The sequence below is a fragment of the Salmo salar genome, chromosome ssa19, assembly GCF_905237065.1.
Source record: "Salmo salar chromosome ssa19, Ssal_v3.1, whole genome shotgun sequence".
In the NCBI taxonomy this organism is placed as follows: Eukaryota; Metazoa; Chordata; class Actinopteri; order Salmoniformes; family Salmonidae; genus Salmo; species Salmo salar.
The window spans coordinates 42,739,503-42,747,025 of record NC_059460.1 but is presented as its reverse complement, the minus strand read 5'-3'; the positions used below and the strand labels follow the sequence as shown (position 1 = coordinate 42,747,025).

The 7,523-nt window shown below is 45.0% G+C and overlaps 1 pseudogene; it reads right to left on the bottom strand.

Annotated features, from left to right (window-relative positions):
• Nucleotides 1-766: 766 nt before the first annotated feature.
• Nucleotides 767-7,054, bottom strand: LOC106578861 (dehydrogenase/reductase SDR family member 7C-A-like; annotated as a pseudogene).
• Nucleotides 7,055-7,523: the final 469 nt, after the last annotated feature.

Genomic DNA, 7,523 nt, shown 5'->3' with positions numbered 1-7,523 from the left:
CCAACCTTTTGGTTACTGGCCCAACGCTCTAACCACTAGGCTACCTGCCGCCCCAAGTTGTAAACAAAATCAATCCCAAGTCTGTATTATTGCTCGACATTAGTGCCATATACAATCGCATTGAAATATAAATGAAATCAATCAAATATTTACATAAATGTTTTCTATAAAAATCACAGACAAATAAAGTCATTCACGCAGACAAGTGTATTGGATAAAGGATAAGGTCAAATGAAAAGACAACCATCACCTACCAAACTACATCTTCATATGAGGCCATATAATGTGGCTAGTCTACACACTGAAATATCCAATAGAAACAACTATATTTAAAGTGAGAGCCAAACAAGTGAATTTTGATAGTGGTAGGAGGTGTAACGTTTGGCACAGGCACATTGTAAGAATACAAGAACAGTTAAATGCTGCCATCTACAGGAACAAAGGCAAACTGCAATGTCATCAGAGGCGTGGACATGTAGACTATACGCTTCTACTCTGATGGGTTAGATTACATTGTATTGAACTGTGCTGTAATACGCTATACATTCTATTATCCTTCTTATATTTTCTCTCTTCTTCCATCTTCCCTTCTACTCTCTTCTCCTCTCTTTCCTTCCTTCTACTGCGTCTGTTCTGCCATGACAGAGTCCTTCACTCCACCGGCAACCGTGACAAAGAAGAACGAGGGGAAGAAGGAGAGGAGGTAGAGAGTGATCCTGGGGATGGGCGTGGCCAGCAGAATCTATTTATTTTTCCTGCTCGGCGTTCACACAATCTCATTGGCCAGATCGGCCGGAGGCATGCCAACTGAGGAGAGAAGGAGAACTCAGAATTATCAGAATGAATATATCATTTTTTTACTCAAAACATATACCGTATAGGCTAATGATTTTACTGAAAATCTTTCTAGACTGAAGTCTATTTGTCTCTACTCACATACTGCCACAGGCTCCTTTTGTTTGGAAACCAGTCGATGCATACAGTATGCATGTTTTATTTTACTAGGCAAGTCAGTTAAGAACAAATTCTTATTTACAATGATGGCCTAGGAATAGTGGGTGAACTGCCTTGTTCAGGGGCAGAACAACTCAGGAATAACTTGTCAGCTCGGGGATTCGAACTTGCAACCTTTCGGTTACTAGTCCAACATTCTAACCACTAGGCTACGGTGCCGCCACGGTGTGTTTGGAGACACGAGATAGAGAGAGCTATCTCTTCAGTATGTTGCCTGTTCAGTATGGTGTCTGTTCAGTATAGTGTCTGTTCAGTATGGTGCCTGTTCACTATGTTGCCTGTTCACTACGGTGCCTGTTCACTACGGTGCCTGTTCACTACGGTGCCTGTTCACTACGGTGCATGTTCAGTACGGTGCCTGTTCAGTACGGTGCCTGTTCACTACGGTGCCTGTTCAGTACGGTGCATGTTCAGTACGGTGCATGTTCAGTACGTTGCATGTTCACTACGGTGCCTGTTCAGTACGGTGCATGTTCACTACGGTGCCTGTTCACTACGGTGCCTGTTCAGTACGGTGCATGTTCAGTACGTTGCATGTTCACTACGGTGCCTGTTCAGTACGGTGCATGTTCAGTACGGTGCATGTTCAATATGGTGCATGTATGAGGTTTAGCAGGGGGCTTGGAGGGGGCAGCTGCGTTGATAAAGGTGTGGCTAAAAGTGCTGACTAGTGTCCCATACTCCTCCACCTCGACTTGCAGGCAGTAAAAGAATGCTTGCACCGCATATTCAATAGAAACAATTATATTTAAAGTGAGAGCCAAACAAGTGAGTTTTGACACTGGTAGGGTGGTGTAACTTTTGGCAAAGGCACGGGACTATGTAATACATCCATACAGGAGGTTCTGAAAGGGACTATGTAATACATCCATACAGGAGGTTCTGAAATGGACTATGTAATACATCCATACAGGAGGTTCTGAAAGGGAACTATGTAATACATCCATACAGGAGGTTCTGAAGGGGAACTATGTAATACATCCATACAGGAGGTTCTGAAAGGGACAATGTAATACATCCATACAGGAGGTTCTGAAGGGAACTATGTAATACATCCATACAGGAGGTTCTGAAGGGGAACTATGTAATACATCCATACAGGAGGTTCTGAAAGGGACTATGTAATACATCCATACAGGAGGTTCTGAAGGGGAACTATGTAATACATCCATACAGGAGGTTCTGAAGGGAACTATGTAATACATCCATACAGGAGGTTCTGAAGGGGAACTATGTAACACATCCATACAGGAGGTTCTGAAGGGAACTATGTAATACATCCATACAGGAGGTTCTGAAAGGGACAATGTAATACATCCATACAGGAGGTTCTGAAGGGGAACTATGTAACACATCCATACAGGAGGTTCTGAAGGGAACTATGTAATACATCCATACAGGAGGTTCTGAAGGGGAACTATGTAATACATCCATACAGGAGGTTCTGAAGGGGAACTATGTAACACATCCATACAGGAGGTTCTGAAGGGAACTATGTAACGCATCCATACAGGAGGTTCTGAAGGGAACTATGTAACACATCCATACAGGAGGTTCTGAAGGGGAACTATGTAACACATCCATACAGGACGTTCTGAAGGGAACTATGTAACACATCCATACAGGAGGTTCTGAAGGGGAACTATGTAATACATCCATACAGGAGGTTCTGAAGGGGAACTATGTAACACATCCATACAGGAGGTTCTGAAGGGAACTATGTAATACATCCATACAGGAGGTTCTGAAGGGAACTATGTAACGCATCCATACAGGAGGTTCTGAAGGGAACTATGTAATACATCCATGCAGGAGGTTCTGACGGGGAACTATGTAACACATCCATGCAGGAGGTTCTGAAGGGAACTATGTAACGCATCCATACAGGAGGTTCTGAAGGGAACTATGTAACGCATCCATACAGGAGGTTCTGAAGGGGAACTATGTAATACATCCATGCAGGAGGTTCTGAAGGGAACTATGTAATACATCCATACAGGAGGTTCTGAAGGGGAACTATGTAATACATCCATACAGGAGGTTCTGAAGGGAACTATGTAATACATCCATACAGGAGGTACTGAAGGGGAACCAGTCTTCCCCGGATGCTGTTGACCAATAGAATGTGACCGGACCTCCTAGAGATCATAGCTGTAAGGACACCTGCAGCATCAATCAATCAGTAATTCAATCAATAACTGAATCAATCACCTGCAGCATCAATCAATCAGTTGTTCAATCAATAACTGAATCAATCACCTGCAGCATCAATCAATCAGTAATTCAATCAATAACTGAATCAATCACCTGCAACTCAAACAATGTGTTACTGTATTTTCCTTTTTTAAAAAGTCCTTCTTACCTTTGGCCAATGTGCTGGTAGTTGATGTCCATGATGTTCCTGTCCAGCTCAAGTGAGGCGGTGTGTACGGCCTTCAGCTTCATGCTGCTGTTACACAGCAGGACGTCCACACAGCCGCAGCACTCCACCACCTCAGGCATACCGTCCATGTCACTGAAGTCCAGCAGCACCAGCTTGGAAGGGAATGTCTGAGCAGAGGAGAGAGGGATGCAAAGGAAAATAACATATGGATCAGAGAAGCATGGACAGGAGAGGAACTTTATACTGTTAAGAAAACTTTACATTAATCAATACAATAGCAACATGGGTGTGAAGGTCTGAAGACAGCTGACGCTCGAGTGTCTGCTTGTGCTGGAAAGAAATGATTATTTAACCTCTAACCCTAACTTTAAACTCCTCTTATACTGTCACAAGTGTAGAGAGGAGTAGGCAGTCGCAGGTTTAGAAATACTGAATTTATTAAAGCTCCATATATAAAAATGGGACGAAACCCAAAGTGCAAAATAATAAAGTACTCAGGAAATACTAGGAGAGATTCCTCTCAGGAAATACTAGGAGAGATTCCTCTCAGGAAAACAAGCAACATACAATGACTGACTGACAAAGACAAATGACAGAGGGAGTATATATATACAGTGATACACTGGGGATTGGAACAAGGTGTGTGTTGTGATGACGAGACAAGTTGATGAGTGAAAGGCTTTTGCCAGCAGCAGGTTTGGCAGCAGCTAGAAGGCCGGCTACACTGAACGCCTGAGCTGGACAGGAGAGGGAGCCAAAGAGAAGGCTGGTGTGACATACACATTTAAGTTACACCCTAACAGGTGTCTTTGCTCATGTCTTTGCTCATCATCATATCTCCCCTTTCTAGTGTTGATGACATATGGAATTTTTCCACGAACACACCACTGCTCTGCCCTGTGCAGCAGAGACACCCAGAGGACAGAGCACTTTCAGAGTGGATAATCTGCCATTGTCTGTCACCAGAAGAGGAATGGTGAGAGGGGAGATGGAGACAACAGACGAGCATAAAACTATGATAAGAACTTTAATTAGTTAACTCATACTAGTGTTGTGACTCACCATTCTGGAGTTTAGCCCCACTGGTCAATGACTCACCACTCTGGGGTCATCCCCGCTGGTCAATGACTCACCACTCTGGGGTCAGCCCCTCTGGTCAATGACTCACCATTCTGGGGTCAGCCCCGCTGGTCAATGACTCACCACTCTGGAGTTTAGCCCCACTGGTCAATGACTCACCACTCTGGGGTCAGCCCCGCTGGTCAATGACTCACACTCTGGAGTTTAGCCCCGCTGGTCAATGACTCACCACTCTGGAGTTTAGCCCGCTGGTCAATGACTCACCACTCTGGGGTCAGCCCAGCTGGTCAATGACTCACCACTCTGGGGTCAGCCCCTCTGGTCAATGACTCACCACTCTGGGGTCAGCCCCGCCGGTCAATGACTCACCACTCTGGGGCCAGCCCCGCTGGTCAATGACTCACCACTCCTGGGTTCAGACCCACTGGTCAATGACTCACCACTCTGGGTTCAGCCCCACTGGTTCATATGTCGTTACTCACCACTCTGGGGTCAGCCCCGCTGGTCAATGACTCACCACTCTGGGGTTCAGCCCCGCTGATCAATGACTCACCACTCTGGGTTCAGCCCCGCTGGTTCATATGTCGTTACTCACCACTCTGGGGTCAGCCCCGCTGGTCAATGTGTTGTACAGAGACTACAACTTGTCCCAGCTGGCCCCACACAGAATCAACTTGGCACCACACTTATGGAAGAGACAAGCACACTCTGGAGTGGGAGGGAGGAATGGAGGGAGAAAGGAGTGGGAGAGAAAGTGTCATGGCCTGATCTGTTTCACCTGTCCTTGTGCTTGTCTCCACCCCCCTCCAGGTGTCGCCAATCTTCCCCACTTATCCCCTGGGTATTTATACCTGTGTTTTCTGTCTGTCTGTGCCAGTTTGTCTTGTTTGTTCAAGTCAACCAGTGGTTTGTCTCAGCGCATGCTTTTCCTCTGTCTCTCTTTTTCCTCGTCCTCCTGGTTTTGACCCTTTCCTGTCCTGACGCTGAGCCTGCCGTCCTGTGCCTTTGCCCCTACTCTGGAATACCGACCTCTGCCTTACCTGACCCCTGCCTGCCTTGACCTGTCGTTTGCCTGCCCCTGTTGTTGCAATAAACGTTGTTACTTCTACACAGTCTGCACTTGGGTCTTACCTGAAATCTGATAGAAAGATGGAGAGAGAGGGGTGGATTTAATTAATTGTGGTATTAACCCAGTCCAAGGTGGAAGCCTCTTGTTTCTGCATTGACCCATTAAAAAAAATAAAGGGGTAGATCAGCTTTAATATTGCAGATAGATTGTGGCTTCTATCAATGTAATTGTCTTCATCATTTCCAATCCACCATATATATTTTCTAAATATACAGTACCAGACAAAAGTTTGGACACACCTTCTCATTCAAGGGTTTTTCTTTATTTTTGCTATTTTCTACATTGTAGAATAATAGTGAAGACATCAAGCTATGAAATAACACATATGAAATCATGCAGTAACCAAAAAAGTGTTAAACAAATCAAAATATATTTTATATTTGAGATTCTTCAAAGTAGCCACCTTTTCCCTTCATGACATCTTTGCACTCTTGGCATTTTGTCAACCAGCTTCACCTGGAATGCTTTTCCAGCAGTCTTGAAGGAGTTCCCACATATGCTGAGCACTTTTCCTAGGCTGCTTTTCCTTCACTCTGCGGTCCGACTCATCCCAAACCATCTCAATAACCCTTACACAGTCTGGAGGTGTGTTGGGTCATTGTCCTGTTGAAAAACAAATGATATGCCAAACCAGATGGGATGGCATATTGCTGCAGAATGCTGTGTTAGCCATTCTGGTTAAGTGGGCCTTGAATTCTAAATAAATCACAGACAGTGTCACCAGCAAAGCACTCCCACACCATAACACCTCCTCCTACATGCTTTATGGTGGGAATCACACATGCACAGATCATCCGTTTACCTACTCCGCGTCTCACAAAGACACAGCGGTTGGAACCAAAAATCTCCAATTTGGACTCAAGACCAAAGGACACATTTCCACCAGTCTAATGTCAATTACTCATGTTTCTTGGCCAAAGCAAGTCTCTTATTTTTATTGGTGTCCTTTAGTAGTGGTTTCTTTGCAGCAATTCGACCATGAAGGCTTGATTCACAAAGTCTCTTCTGAACAGTTGATGTTGAGATGTGTCTGTTACTTGAACTAATCAAGGCTGATAATTGATCAAGGCAGTTAATCCACTGTTTGCCTAAGACGTGGATTTCAATTACGCGGAAGACACATTTCAGTTGTACAACTGACTAGATATCCCTATTATATTACTGATCGATTGACTATGACTTTTTAAATCACTCAGCATGTTACATTGTTTCTTCCCCGGCTATTCTTGAATGGTGATGCATTTATACAGTTCATTCAAATTTCCCCCCATTTGAATTGAGATTGAATTACAAATAAGACTATCAAAAATCCTCACCACTTCCACTCTTGACATCAGTGATGACCTCCACTTTGTTCTTGACCTTGGACTGATCTGGTAATAGATGTAGAAGATCCCAGCAGCCACCACGATTAGCATGGGCAGCACCATCACACTGGGGACCGCCATCTTCTGCAGGAACGAGAGAAGGGGGAGATAGAGGGGGATAGGAGAGAGAGAGGGGGGGATAGAGGAGAGAGGGGGAGAGAGGAGAGAGGGGGGAAAGAGAGAGAGAGGGGATAGGAGAGAGAGAGAGGGGGGATAGAGGAGAGAGGGGGAGAGAGGAAAGAGGGGGAGAGCGAGAGAGAGAGAGAGAGAGAGAGAAAGAGAGAGAGAGAGGCCATCAGTAACTGGAGCTCCCGAGTGGCGCAGCAGTCTAAGGCACTGCATCTCAGTGCTTGAGGCGTCACTTCACAGAACCAGGCTGTGTCACATTGGGCGGCGCACAATTGGGCCAGCGTCGTTAGGGTTTGGCCGGGGTAGGCCGTTATTGTAAATTACAATTTGTTCTTAACTGACTTGCCTAGTTAAATTTTAAAAATTACACAATATGTGATTGTTTTGTATTGCAGTCTGTGATGTGGTTTGTGATGTACAA